The sequence below is a fragment of the Malus domestica genome, chromosome 05 (genome assembly GCF_042453785.1).
Source record: "Malus domestica chromosome 05, GDT2T_hap1".
In the NCBI taxonomy this organism is placed as follows: domain Eukaryota; kingdom Viridiplantae; phylum Streptophyta; class Magnoliopsida; order Rosales; family Rosaceae; genus Malus; species Malus domestica.
Genome location: NC_091665.1, coordinates 34,318,573 through 34,334,401, shown reverse-complemented (window position 1 = coordinate 34,334,401; position 15,829 = coordinate 34,318,573). Strand labels below are relative to the sequence as shown.

General features: G+C 36.7%; 1 long non-coding RNA gene and 1 pseudogene across 1 annotated transcript; both read left to right on the top strand.

Moving 5' to 3' along the window:
- The window catches only part of LOC103435479 (uncharacterized), a 48,870-nt pseudogene that overhangs the window by 23,219 nt on the left and 9,822 nt on the right, over window positions 1–15,829 (top strand).
- LOC139196436 (uncharacterized) lies at window positions 6,850–7,307 on the top strand. Its single transcript, XR_011581353.1, has 2 exons — window positions 6,850–7,043; window positions 7,164–7,307. It is a non-coding gene; the product is annotated as an uncharacterized lncRNA (long non-coding RNA).

Below are 15,829 nucleotides of genomic sequence, written 5' to 3'. Positions count from 1 at the left end.
GGCATAGTTGTAAATAGAATGAAATTCAGTGCAAAACACTGTTCATTTCTAAAGTACCAATTCCAAACCTTTCTTTAGACTAAAGTAATTGTTCCAATCTTATGCTTGGTTGTTCCCAACATAAGCTTGAGGGAGAATGACAGAGTGTAAGAATGCTTAGGCTATGCATGTGTCAAGTGCAAAGAGTGGTCAGGTGTCGTTGTATCATTGGGAATGTCTTGAGTTAGTTATGATGTTGTATGGAGGTAGATTTTCTGTCTTCCCACTTCCCGTGCCCTCCTGTTTGTGTGGTCATGGTTATGCCACGTCAACATTTTATATTAATATTCATTTTTATCTTATTATCTTTCTATAAAAAAATATAAAATATTGACGGGGATTAGCCGTGACCACACAAAAGAGTGGTCAGGTGTCGTTGTATCATTAGGAGTGTCTTGAGTTAGTTATGTTGTTGTATGGAGGTAGATTCTCTGCCCTCCTACTTCATGTGCCCTCTCGTGCCCTCTTGTTTGTGTGGTCATGGTTATGTCACGTCAACATTTTATATTACTATTCATTTTTGTCTTATTATCTCTCTAAAAAAATAATATAAAATATTGACGTGACTTAACCGTGATCACACAAAAGAGAAAAGTACGGAGGGCACGGGAAGTCGGGGAGGGCAGAGAATCTGCCTCCCTATTGTATTTATATAAATAGTTTGAAGGCTACGTAATCATGACCCAATTATTGAATGAAAGAAGCAGTTATGCAGCTTCTTCTCTCTTCGATTCCTCTGGTTTCTTTGACTTCGCTCTCATTTCGATAGATTACGTCTCTGTTGACATATCATATCTTTATACCACATTTCAGATCCCACCAAGGCAAAGAAAAATCCCAATTAACATGTGCTTGCATCTTTTGCTGCTCTTCCTCCTCGTCATTACTGCTGCAACATTTTCCACAGCACAAGTCAACGATGCAACCACATTTCAGTCAATTACATATGGTGAGACCATAATCTCAGATGGTGGCACCTTTGAGCTTGGTTTTTTCAGTCCCGATGCTTCAAATAAACGCTGCGTGGGGATATGGTACAAGAAGACATCGGATATGACCGTTGTTTGGGTAGCAAACCGGGACATTCCCCTCGCTGCTTCATCCGGTGTTCTGTAGGTCACCAACCCTGGGATTCTTGTCCTTGTTGACCAGAACAACAACATAGTTTGGTATTCCAACACATCAATACCTACACAGAATCCAGTGGCACGGCTTTTGGATTCGGGAAATCTTGTTGTGATAGATGGTAATGATCGCAACGTTGTCCCAGAGAATTTTCTGTGGCAGAGTTTTGATTACCCGGGTGATACGCTCATTCCGGGTATGAAGCTTGGTAGGAACAAGGTAACAGGTTTTTATTGGCAACTTACATCATGGAAAAGTCCCCAGGATCATTCTTAAGGAATTTACTCTTACCAACTTGTTACTGATGGAAATCATGAAGGGTTCGGATATGAAACTTCGTACTGGACCATGGAATGGAATCCGATTCAGTGGGATGCCTGATTTGAATCTGTTTGGGTTAAAACTTGAACTTTGGGCTCAAGAAGGAGTTGGCCTGAAAGGAGGTCTAGAAGGGGAAAAGCCCGAAGCCCAGCCAAAGCCCAGAAGGCAGGAAATGCCATTTTCTGACTAGGTGCAGGCTATTTGAACCACTTGCTCACCTGCCTAGAGACCAAGTGGTGTAGACCAGCAAGCTAATCAGCCCAAAAGTACTTTACAGTGGCAGTACAAGTAAATAGCTGATAAGTCACTACCATTCAAGTTGCATTCGGGTAAGATTAATGCTACAGGAGGCTAAGCCGAAGTGTCTATAAAAGAAGAAAGACAAATCAGAGATAAGGACACTCAAACAAACAAACAAATACAAGCACAAACTCTACTCAAACCAGATTTGCCTTCAACGAAGCTGTAGTCAGCCCAAGCCTTCATCTTTTTCGGGATCAACCCTCACCCAAAGCCTTTGTAATAGCTCTGCTACCTTGTCTAAATCATGCTGTAGTATCGATTTCCTTCTGTAAACTCATCTCCCTATCCCTCTTTCTAAGTTTTCAAACCTCTTGATAAATCACAAAGATAGGAAGTTGTAAGACGATCAGCCTTGCCCGACCCTCTTTGTTTTTGTCTTTTCATTCATTAGTCCAGCAATATGTTGTATACTTTCAGTTGTATCCAAGTTATTTCTAGAAAGTTGGTGATTAAAAGACGCCTCAGTTCTTAGATCCGATTGAAATGTGTCTTCACAGTTTAAATCAGATCTAAGTTCTAAGCTCTCGGGCATGTAAGATTGATCATTAAAAAATCCTTGGTCTCAAGGCATAAAAAAGAACCTTATGTGGACTTAACCTATCCACGACAATCCTTGATAAACAAGAAGTCCGAAGTTACTTGGGGCGCAAGTAATCGACCTATCCCTTAGATTTATTTATGTTATATTATGATTATCATAGAACGTTTGAGTATAAAAGGAGTTTTGATGGGAAACCTCAATGCCTATATCTAAGGCCCTGCAAAGGCACCTATTTGGATTCATTCTGCTCTTCGGGCTCGGGTAATTAGACCTATAATGGTTATAACACTTCTGCAATCAATGAAACAAACATTATATGTTCAAGTACTGGGTTAGTTATTGACTGTGAGCCTCAAGGCCTACACCTAAGGCCCCACAAAGACACCTGTCATAACTAACATGGCCTCTCGGGAATATATACAACTAAAACTCAAAATCTGTTTTACATCTGCCATGCTAAAGGTGGCAGTGGCACGCCTAAGCACCTAAAAGTTAGTCTTGATTGTGAGCCTCAAGGCCTACACCTAAGGCCCCACAAAGGCACATTTCAAAGTTAACTCTGTCCTTCTCGTTCAGCCTTGCTCGACAAGTTTTGCCCGACAAGCCCGCCAGTGAGCAGAAGCCTGACAGAAAGCATCAACCGACGCCAACCTCTCGAGGAGTTGTGTGCTCGTCGGCTAGGAAACATCCCCAACGGAAATTCTAGCCACGAACAGAATCCAAACCGTACGAACATATATGACAATTTTGTTTTTGATCGGGATCAAATCTATTATAGTTATAAGCTTCACAACAGCTCAATTCTTTCGAGGCTGGTGTTGACACAAGACGGGAGTGTGAAAGCTACAACTAGATTAATAGATCCCAAGTTTAGGAAGTTTTACTAGGAACACCGGCTGATATGTGTGACAACTAAGGAATATGTTGGCCAAATGGTGCATGTAATATTGACAACTCCCCGCTATGTGGTTGCTTGGCAGGATTTAGACATCACATTCATTATATTATTAATGTGCTTTGAAGGCTCTTCAATATGATTTTCTAATTTCTCCTTTCCAGCATTCTCTTTTTGTTTTTTGGAGTATGTTTGTGATTTATATTTGATTATATATGTTTACACTCAAAATATACCCATTTTTACTTATTTGGGCAATATGGGTAAAATATGGCATTTGGAGGATTAATGAGCAAGAAGACTAACTTTGAAGATATTTAGCTATCAAGTGGAGGGGTTTGACACTATAATATTGTTTTTCCCATTTGTTTGGGTGGTGGAGGTTTGTCAAGCCTTTGTTTAATCAAGATACATGCATCCTTGCAAATGGGTTGGAAGGCAACATACGGATGTGGATGTAGAGAACATGTGAAAAAAGCCAACTTGCTTCTTTTAAATGTTAGTTTATTACAAGTGGGAAGACATGTGATGAAAGCATGTGGTGGAAATGCAAGTTCCCCTTTTAATATTATTTCTCCATGCAAGTTGGCAAGTGAAATACAAACTGCCCAAGTTTCTTTCGGGCAGATGCAGTGTCTTCAGCAGGGGGTTTCCTCCAGATCTCTATTTAAAGGAGCCCAAACACAAGGATTAAGGACATTCAAAACAACCAATCAAAACTCTACTCAAATTAGCTCATCAGCTTCCTTGTAGACATTTATTTTTAGCCAAGCATCCTTTGCTTTTCTTGTTTATTAGCTCTGCTACTCACTTGTAGTATCGATCTGATTTGTAGCTTTTATGTACAACCCTCTTTCAGTCATTTAATCTACAAGCAATCTGCAATATATTAGTCACTTTCCTCTGTCATTTATATTTCCAAGCAACCTTATCATTTACATATTGTTCTATCTTGCCATATAAGTAAAGTCCTTATTTTTAAGGCAAACAAAGAACCTTAATTTGAGTAACTCCCACTCAATGGCACAATCTCTTGGTTCGAAGTCAAACTCAAGCGCAACCTCAATCATTCAAATCCCGTCTACTAGCGGAATCTAGTAGTGGCACGCCCGCACCCACCAATCTCGTATGTGAGCAAATCCCCGGTATACCCGCAAGGCCCATGGCGGATTTAGGGAGCAAACACATTTTGGCACACCCGGTGGGATCCTTATATGAAGATAGATCATGAACAATCCTTATGTTCATGATTTTTCTGCTTTTTCGGAGGATGACGGTGTGGAAAAGCGCCCAAGCTATGGCTATCACATAGAGCCAACCTATGAGTTGCTAACTTATGGGTACATGGCTGAAGAGTACTCAAGTCCTATGGAATATGATTGTCGGCCAACTCATGGCCATCAAATAAATAATAATCTTGAAGATTAGCCAACTTATGGCTATGATGAAGGTTATTATTCTTTTGAAGACAATCGCATTCATGAATACTATGATAGGCCAACAAATGGCTTTGAGTATCAAAATGCTTCCAATAAGTACATAGAGCCAGTATATGAGATGCCAACTCATGATCATCCAGATGAAAAGCTCTACAAAGAGGATGTGGGCAAATTGGAGAAGGTGTCCAAACTCCATATGGCAAGCATCGAATATGGTGAAGAGGTGACTAAGTGTTTTAAAAGGGTGGAGGAAAGCTATACAACTTTTGGAGAAACTTTGAGAAAGTTGATAGATCAAATGTGTCAAATCCCCTCTACAAAGCACACTCACCTTACTACAACCAAGGAAGAACAAATCATACACGTTGATGAAGGCCAAACAATGGCCCCACCCAATGAAAAATCCATGAAAATGGATATGGTTGTAGAAGACCAAGCCGACATATTGGAACTGATAACGGCTAAGATGGAGCTTATGGCTATTGTAGGCCAAACACCAACGCTCGGGGGGCTCGAACTCACACCTCAAGTGGAGCCCGAAGAAGAAGAAAAAAGCTCATACACTCCTCCCCGCCAACACAAGCATGTTATCCATATCGAGATCTCAATGAGGGCAAAGCTCGGGATCAAACATGAATGGCCACCTCCTATGGTTCCCAAGCTATATGGTATGGCCAAGTTAAAAGGTGGATTTGATCTTTCTATACTCAATTTTAAAAAGAGAAAAAGATTTGAGTGTTAAGAGATATCTGGGCAATCAAGGGGCTTGACCAATATGCCCAAATAGGGCTTATTTTGTTGTTTCCTCTTTTGCCCGAAGTGGAACTCCCTGTCTTCCTTTTCTTCTTTCTTTCTCTCCTCTTTCCTTTTGCTTGAGAGTAGGTACCAAATCCCTCCTTCATTTCTTTTTCTTTTTTATTATTTCTTTCTCTTTGTCTTGTCGTGTCTTTTACTTTGCCCAAAAGGGCTATATATATATATATATATATTATATGTGAAAAGAGGGAAATGGAAGTACTTTGCCCGAATGGGCTTTATGTACATATATATTATATATATTTTATTATAATATAGTTTTGAAAAAAAAAACAACAAAGAAAATATAAAAGATTAAAATCTGATTTGTTTCCTTTTGCCCGAAAAGGGCTCTCTCTCCTTTTGCTTTTAAAAATATGGGTAACCTTTTTAACTTTGCCCGAATGGGCATTTCTGTTGCCCGGCTGAGGGCTTTCTTGTTGTTGTTTGGTTCACCCAAAAGGACTTTGTCTTTATGTGTTTAACTGTTTTAGTAGCCTGACAAGTCTTTCTTTTTATTTATTTTTATTTCGACTTGCCCGTTAAGGGCTTTAATTTTCTTTTTTCTGTTTGCCCAAAAGGGCTGTGTTTTCTTTGTTTGTTTCTTACGTTGTCACAGAGAAAAAGATATAAAAATAAAAAATTCCAAAATCACAAAAACATTTTGCTTTCTTGCTTTTGTTTTTCTTTCTTGCTTTCTTTCCCTTTTTGTTTTCTTGTTGGGGAGCTTTACAGAAAATATAAAGAGTTTGGTAGTTTGTGAGTAGCCATTTTTACCCTTCTTTCCACTTTTCTCTTATCCAATGGATGTATTTAGCCCTAACCCAAAAAATTGAAATTAGAAAACCATCCAGTGGCTGTACCCAAATTCATGGAATGAGGAGTTTCATTAAAAGCCAAAACTATGGCTTTCCTGCTGAAAAGCATGTCATCTGATTCTCAATGGCTATTGCAAGAGAGCATGGGGCTATCTTGCCCGACTAATGGTGCCCGATGGAACCATAACCATGCCTGACAGGAATGACGTCTTCCATGCTTACCACCAACAGACTCTGCATGTCTCCTTAACTCTCACCAGCTCTTACAACCAAGGGTCGGGCTACTTCGACAACTACTATCGGAGGCAGGGGCGGAGGGACCATAGGACCACAGTAGTCCTAGGCCCATCCTGCTTTTGTTTATAACTAAAAATTAGTATTACTTATTATTTTATTATTTTCAGTTAAATCATTCCTATTTCGTAGACAAACTATCCGGCCCTCTTTAAATATTTTAAGAATATCCGGCCCTCTTTAAATAACCCTAAAGCCTACCTATAACCTATTCCAACTTCCAACATTCCAACTTCCAACACTCCATCTTCCATTCATTTTCCCAATACTAAAAATTAGTATTTTATTATTCTCTAATTCTAGCCGACTGTTGCTCTGCTGCTAGTTTGAAAAAAATAGTCAGAACACTGCTTCTCTCAGTCTGATCCCTCCCGTGGTACACAAGCCGTACACTGCTTCTCTCATCTATAGCATGTCACAGTCTTCAACCAGTCTATCAATCTATCAGTCTTCAATTTCCATGATCCTCAAGAGTATGAACTTCGAATCTCCATAGTTGTCATTTTCAATTTTTTTTTACAATTTGCTAATTCATATATGTTGTCATCTACAATTGTAAATTAATTTAACAAATAATATTTTTTTTTTTGCAGATTAAAGAATTCAATTATTCCATCATTCCATAAAAAAGACATTGAAGTTTAGTTAATTGGTCAACAACCCAAAGTATGTATTTTACTCTCAATTCCTGTTACAATTTTTTGTTTATAAATTATGATTAAATTGATGTCTTGCAATTTCTCTTAACTATTGCCTAATTTGTTTTAGTTTGTAAAATTAGCATATATGTTCATATTTCTTTTAATTTAAAGTTAGTGAGTCTATGTTTTTTTTACTTTTCAGTTATGGAAAGATATTTCAAAAGAAAAACACAACATGAGATATTAGAACCGTCTCCAAAGAGTCTAAAGAACAATGAAAGTAGTTCAAAACAAACTTGTATGGATTCTATGGAAATTAACTCGGAAACTCTCCAATATGATCATTTTCATATATATACTATGATGTTTTGGTTACTTTTCATATATATACTATGATGTTTTGGTTAACAGTTTTGTAACTACTATCGATTTAATTTTTTTTTAATATTTGTGAGAGGCCCCTCCTAACCCGAAATCCTGGCTCCGCCACTGATCGGAGGCTACAGTAAGAGCTTTTGATGTGGCTTCTATTAATCACTGGAGACTAGTTTTCATGGGTGAGAAAATAGAAAAATGGAGCTGCATCTAAATGTGAAATTCGAAAGCTGGAGGAAGATGATAGAAAATTATGTTGCTGTGGCCCGACGGAACTACAATTTTTCCCGAGGGACATGATATATTCTCCACTACAATTGATTTAGATATTGTCAATCAAATGTGAGGCCCCACATTCGATCTGGCAAACATGAAGTGTTCTTGCCACAACTGCTACAACTCCAAAGATATGTTACCAAACTGCTTATAAAAGAATTAAAGGTTCGAATGAGAGCACTGAAACTTCTTGTAGATACCAGCACCGTCCTCAACTAACAGTACTCCAACAGCTTGATCATCCTTTGCATCTCAATTTTTGAATTTTGGGATGGATAGTAACTTCCCCAAAAGAACTATTTCAAAATACCTCAGGAGTTCAAAATCAGAAGTCTGATGAAGCAAGAAAGAAATTCACAAATGCAGAATCTATCCATTCCGCACAAATTTCTGGGTAACCAAAGCAGATATGCTGATGTTGATACTCAGACCTCCTTGCCGAAGTTCTTGAGCTCTGCAGCCATTTCCAGTGCTGACCTGTTTGCTTTCCTTTTCTCTTTTTTATATCCTTCTCTCTATTCCTCTTTTTCATTTTCTTTCTCTCTCTCTCCCTTTTCCCTTTTCTTTCTTATCTCTTCTGTCCCCTTTTTACCCGAAAAGAGGGTCTTCTTCTTTCTTTCTTTTTCTTTTTATTATTTCTCTCTCTCTCTTGTCATGTTTTGTTGTTGCCCGAATGAGTTGTCTGTCTTTTATTTTTGCCCAAAGAGACGACTCTCTCTCTCTCTATATATAATATCTATATTATATTGTATATATCTTTTTCTTCCCTGTACTTGATCGGGCTATGTGTATATATATATTATATATATATATATATGAACAGAAAAGCAACAAAGAAAAGGGCAGTTGCTCGGCTGTCTCTGTCTTTCTTTTTGTCTTTCTTCCCTCTTCTCTCTTTCTCTCTCTCTCTCTTTGTTCCTTTTCTTTTTCTTTCTTTTCCTTCCCTTTTCTTTCTTCCTGTCTCTTTCTGTCCTCTACTTTGCCTGAAGAGACATAATCTATATTATATATATATAGTATATTATATTATATTATATGAGAAGAGGCAAAAAGGAAAAAGAACAATAAAAAGGATAGTTGCCCAAGTTTATTTATCTCTTATCCCTCTTTTCTAGTTTGCCCGACTTCAGGCATTTTTCTGGTTTATCATCTCTGTAATGAATAAAGGTGCTCCCATGTTTTTTGGTATCAACAAGAAGGAATACAAGCCAGACAACCTTCTTTCCAATGCTAGTTACACTGTCAATTGCCTTGCTCATCTTGCCAAATTTATCAACGACAGAATGACCGAAGAGGTAGACGTGTCTCTTCCTTTCTAGTAGCACTAGAGCCACCAAGGCTTTTGGGAAGTCATAGCAAACAAAGTTGCCATTTGTGATCAAGTGTTCTTCATGCTCAAATGTCTCTTATGCCTGCTATATCATCAATCTTCTGGATGAGCTTATTGGAGTTGTAAGTTTCACAAACTTTGCTCAAATTTGTAAAACTTGGGGGGCACTGTTTACACTCAAAATATACCCATTTTTACTTATTTGGGCAATATGGGTAAAATATGGCATTTGGAGGATTAATGAGCAAGAAGACTAACTTTGAAGATATTTAGCTATCAAGTGGAGGGGTTTGACACTATAATATTGTTTTTCCCATTTGTTTGGGTGGTGGAGGTTTGTCAAGCCTTTGTTTAATCAAGATACATGCATCCTTGCAAATGGGTTGGAAGGCAACATACGGATGTGGATGTAGAGAACATGTGAAAAAAGCCAACTTGCTTCTTTTAAATGTTAGTTTATTACAAGTGGGAAGACATGTGATGAAAGCATGTGGTGGAAAAGCAAGTTCCCCTTTTAATATTATTTCTCCATGCAAGTTGGCAAGTGAAAATACAAACTGCCCAAGTTTCTTTCGGGCAGATGCAGTGTCTTCAGCAGGGGGTTTCCTCCAGATCTCTATTTAAAGGAGCCCAAACACAAGGATTAAGGACACTCAAAACAACCAATCAAAACTCTACTCAAATTAGCTCATCAGCTTCCTTGTAGACATTTATTTTTAGCCAAGCATCATTTGCTTTTCTTGTTTGTTAGCTCTGCTACTCACTTGTAGTATCGATCTGATTTGTAGCTTTTATGTACAACCCTCTTTCAGTCATTTAATCTACAAGCAATCTGCAATATATTAGTCACTTTCCTCTGTCATTTATATTTCCAAGCAACCTTGTCATTTACATATTGTTCTATCTCGCCATATAAGTAAAGTCCTTATTTTTAAGGCAAACAAAGAACCTTAATTTGAGTAACTCCCACTCAATGGCACAATCTCTTGGTTCGAAGTCAAACTCAGGCGCAACCTCAATCATTCAAATCTCGTCTACTAGCAGCATCTAGTAGTGGCACGCCCGCACCCACCAATCTCGTATGTGAGCAAATCCCCGGTATGCCTGCAAGGCCTATGGCGGATTTAGGGAGCAAACAATATAAATGCAACAATTAATTTGCATCCTTATGACAGCGCATATGTGAAAGTGCATTCGATTCCAATATGGGTATGTGTGACAGGATGTGCCTGCTGCTGCTGGTAGGCTTGCTGTTGTTTCTCGCACTGTTAACTTTTTGTGTGTTTTGATTTGATTAACAATTCAAGCATATCTTTTGTGTTAATTTTTTTTTTGTGTTTAATTTTATTTGAATTTCTTAATTTGTTCAAGGGATGCTTGGTTAGCAGCTAGTTTTACTTATTGGTTTTTTTATTTGGATTTATAGCACTGAGGGTATAGGTGAACAGTGAAGCGGTTCGTATGGGCTCATGCATCTTAAACATGTAGTGAGAAGTGGGGATTTTGTTTTAGTGTTTTACATAATCTAAAGGAATATGTAGATACTATGATTTGGGCTTGCGTTCTTAAGTCATGGTAAAGCAGTCCAAGTAATTTTAACATAGATATCATTTTTTATCTAATGCATGAGTATATGAAATGCTAGCCGATAATAAATTGGGCAGCACCATGTGATTTAAAATTCAAAGAGAGACAATGAACTGTGTTTGATATTTTGTTTGTCTTGGTTCATTTAAATTTGGCCTTTTCAGTTAGATTCATGGGTTTTGTGTAAGATATCATGTTTCCGTAAGAACGCCAGCGGACAAAGACAGAGCGATAGAGAGAGAGGGAAAGGCAAGAGTGGGGATCTCACAGCCATGGATTACGTCGCCGGTAAATTTGTAATTTTCGTTACTGTTATTTGTCAATTAATCCGTTTTTTTTTTTAAGGTCAGTTAATTTATCAGTTAATAGTGTTACTGTTAATGATTTAGTTTAATTAATCAGTTAATAATGCTGCTGCTAATGATTTAGTTTTAGTATAATGATGTTGTTAATGATTTGGTTTTGAGTTTAAATCTGATTAGCAAAAATCGGAGGGTTTAAGGTTATGCACTTGCTTTGCATGTGACTGCCAAAGAAATTCAAGCTTCTGCCAAGGTAATTATCGATAATTGGATTGTTTAATGTGATCAAACGTGGTAGTGAAATGTTGAAGTTTATGGCTACAAGTTTCTAATTGGAATGCTAATGCTGCAATTCATGATGATCAATATGTTCTGACTTAAACATTTACTGCAAATGTATTGTTTCTTTGTGATGAATGAGTTATCTTTTGCATATAAGTCTTTTTGTTTCTCGATACTAAGTCTAAAATAGAGATTTCAGAGCAAAATTGAGTTCAGCATAGCTTTGATGGATAGATAGATGTATGCTTAGTTTGTAAGAGAAGAGAAAACGAAAACCACACCAAACAACTCGCATTTAAAGCTCTTTTTCTTTTTCTCTTTTTACATAAATCTTTCTTTGTTAGATTGCTAGGGGGCTGCACTGTGTGAGGGATTACTACAGATAGTAGCCTTACGTGACTACCTTGATTTATGCATGATGGAACTAAATTACTTTAGAATAGATAATTTTTTTGGTTTTTCTTTCTTTTGTTGGAATGTTGTCACTGTAATCCGTTAATTTTGGATTGTTTAGTGTCATTGGTTCTGTAGAATTAGACTCCAGTTGTGTCATGGGTTGTGTCATCCCACAAACAATTATGCCATGAGTGGGATGCTGGATGATTGCTAAAACATGAGACTTATCAAAATGCAAATAGGAAATAACACCTATGTAAGTATACTCTGGTTTTGGCCCTGCATTCTTAGTTGTGTGAGATATGCATGGTTGATATCAACTAATAATGCATATTGCAATTATATTCCCTTAATTGATGGGGTCTTCATAACCTTTATGAATTGAGTATAGGATTTAGATGCATAGTGTTGCGATGGGAACATGAAGACTGCATTTGGGAGTGTGCATTAAGTGTATTTGATGCATCGATATTTTTTTAACTTAAAATAACTCCCGAAGGTTTGGCCTTTCTGTATTCTCATATAGCATTCAACCAACAACATGCCATAAGGTCTCCATTCTCTTTTCTCATTTTTGTCAGGTCTTTTGAAACAAAAGCATTCAAACATACAACGTGAAATTGCATGATTAGAAGAAAACAAAGATACCCAAAAAAAAAAACTACACAAACTAAACCAAATATTAAGTCTTCCGGACACCCAAATTCAAAACCAATAAGTAATGATAACTACATTATTTTCTTTCCCAATACACAATAAATTAGCGCAAAAACTCTATATATATGTATATAACGCTTCCATATGCTTATTTCTCTTTCTTAGACGAAATTATCCATATGTCAAACCATAGTGGATAATTTCACTTTAATAACACTTCCGTATGCTGATTTCACCTCATTATTTTTTGCATTCCAATTAGTCTTTGTTTCGTTCTCAGACAGTTATCAGCATAGATGAAGTAAAATTCTGTTCTTGGCTCTCTTTTTCTTTGTTGTAGCATCTTTTGTTTGTTGATGTAAATTTGGGTTATGTTGGATTTTTCAATTTGATTCTCCAATATATGTTTTTGGTGACCAATTGTAGTAAAATGCTGCTTAAATATTCATCACCTTAAGGTTTTCATGGTTATTTGAGAATATCATATTTCTTTATACAAGACTGACTGGGCTTCTATTTTAAATGAAAGGTCAATCCCAATTTTATGCATTTAAGTGGATCACCCTCCTCTTAACCCAGGAGTTCGATTTCGCTGACAGCCTTCACACTTGGGATACACTTTCAAGTGATCTGAGGGTCCTCAGGTAGTATTATATCCTTTTGGACTGTATAGACTGAAGAGTCTGTTTTCAATGCATGAAATGAAAAAATTTGGCTTTTGGTTTTCGCCTCCTGAATTATCTGAGCTATTGATTACATTAATGTGTGTAGTACATGGTATTTTTAAGCCCGAGAAGGACTAAATTATTAATTTATACAAATTTTCTTATGAGAAGACTTTCTACATCTTTTCTCACTCTTCTTAGTGTATGATTGAACTTTATACTCCTTTCATTCATTAATTTATGAATTGGGTTGTTTTTCTTTTGGGATTTCAGTATTTAGGTCTTTAGTGACTACACAATTTCATGGTTTTTTACTATTTCAGAAGTAATTGATAGAGTTTGATGTGATTCTACTAAAGTTGGAAATCGTTGTGTCCTTAGAGCAAGCAAGTCTGCAGATATCCATTTTGTTTTGATTTGGGCACCTTCAACCAGACTGTATAGGACATAAAAAATGATTTGATTGCGCTGTTATGTATTTTTTTTTTATAATTTTTATGGCGGTATCATTTTCTCAAAAAAATAGAAATCACTTAAATAAATAAACCACTCAAGCAATGAATCTTCAATAAGAACTTAATATCTTCTCAGGTTGGACAAACCAGCAGGTGTTTTCTTCACAAAATTTGCTTGCCCATCTCTTAGATGGACATAAAGAACATCAATTGTGTCTCTTACTTTTTTTGGTTTAGCTTTAAGTTATGATTTCTGATACCGTAATGAGTTTTTTCTCATAATGCATATGAAGACCTTTGATTATTTTGGTTCTATGTTTGAACTTTCAAGCCAGAAAAACTCATATGTTGCTTTTGCAGTTTGATTAGTAGTTGTTAATTAGAATTGGCTAATTCTTTTACTAAGAATTTGTTTTTACTCACTCTGTTGGTTCTTCATATAAGTACATAGAAAGTGCATCAAAGACTAATTAAAATTAGTTAGCTTATGGGTGTGTTAACATGTTTAAGTAGTAATACTTAAACTCAAAAGATGCTGGAGTGTTTCTTTCATTAATAATTTGTATTGAACTCAACATTTCATAAGAGTCGAACCTGAGAGCTTTGTGGAAAGGAATAAAACTAGATCGTACCATTATGTTTGATTACATTGCTTATAATTAGTAATAATTACATTTTATGGACATTGTAGCTTTCATGGAGTCCCCTACTCAAACATGTGTGAAGCTGAATGACAATAAACTACAGATATCAAACAATGTGGCTCACAGAATTAAGCTGGAGATTTAGGATGGTCAGTTAGTTGTTACATCCATTATTAATTTAGTAATTGTTTGTGAAAACTCACATTTCTGATTTTTTTAATTCATTGGACTATTAAACTGTGTTCTTTCACTTTGCTTTGTTTTACATATGTATTCAGCTGACAATGCAATAAATTTTTTACAGTATCACTAACAACTCCCTTTCATGAAACCAAGGATGTAAATAGAATTAGTATTTATGATGTAATAAGTATATTTTTAGGAGTATTACTTAATTGAATTTGGCACTGCAAAAAGCAATGTTGCTGCAATTGTTATTTACATCCATGCCATTGGTTTATAAGAATGGGCTTTGTGTGTTTGGGCTCCTTGAGTTTGTTTGGTTGCTATGAATTGTTTGTGGCAGACGAATTTACCATTTTGATATGATCCTTTATATATATAAATTTATGAAATTGCTTTGTGGTTAGTTTTTTATTATATATTTTTGGTTGCTATCAATTTGCTTGAGTCATGGACAGAGAGCAGGGCTGACCTGCTGAAATGGCATAGAGAAGACCAGGGCTGACCTAAAGGGATGGCAGAGAGAAGAGGAGAGAGGGAAGAGTCGTGTGGTTTGGAAACAAGGGGTGGGATGAGCAAATCAAGGGTTATGGGTGCCTGAAAGCTTGGTTGCGTTTTTGTCGGAAATGGGTGCACAGAGAGATGGCTAGGTAGGGAGGGAGGGCGAGGGTAGGGTTGCTTTCAGTAATTTTGTTCTAGCTGGAAGTCATTTCCACAAGAATTGATGAAGGTCATTTCCACAACAATTGATGAGGTGTTCTCCCCAGCTGGCAGTTTCATTTGGTTCAAAAGATAAGTCTCAGTTTCGAACCAATTTTTTCTTCTTTGGCTACTTATGGTTTGATCCTAATTGAAGAGGCTTTTTTTTTTCCTTCTGGTTTGTTCACTGTTCAGTTGTGGTTCAGTTCTCCACCTTTTGGTTGGAGTACAACAAATGCTTTTAAATTATTAAATTAGGAGAGCTAAGAAGATATTTTGTGCTAATTGCTATTTGATAACTTTGGTTTTCTCTTTTGGCTACCACCTTGCTCTCCATTTCTCTTTTTCCTCTTGCTCTACTGGTTTTTCAGTGTTACAACCTCTCTGCAAAAACCACACTGTATGTGTTTTGCATGTTTTTGTTCATGCTTCTATTGTTTATTGTTGTGGTGGTGACCTTGTGAATGGAATTCTCAGTTATCTATTCCTCTAGAATACGTGATGCATCTGATTTTTGTTCATTGACAGATGATGCCACATGCCTGACATTTTTATGCCATCACTCTTGGTTCTTTTGTGATTGTTATTGTTTGTTTTAAAATGTGTATGCTGTGTGTGATGCACAGATTAGAGCAGAGTTTTCTACATGTGGTTTTAAATTGAGCAGAGGCCATAATTTTTTTTTATCAGAGGTCACAGATTGAGGTATTTTTCCTGTTGTCCATTTATTTGCGCTTTGAATTCTTACTCTGAATCTCATTGATTTT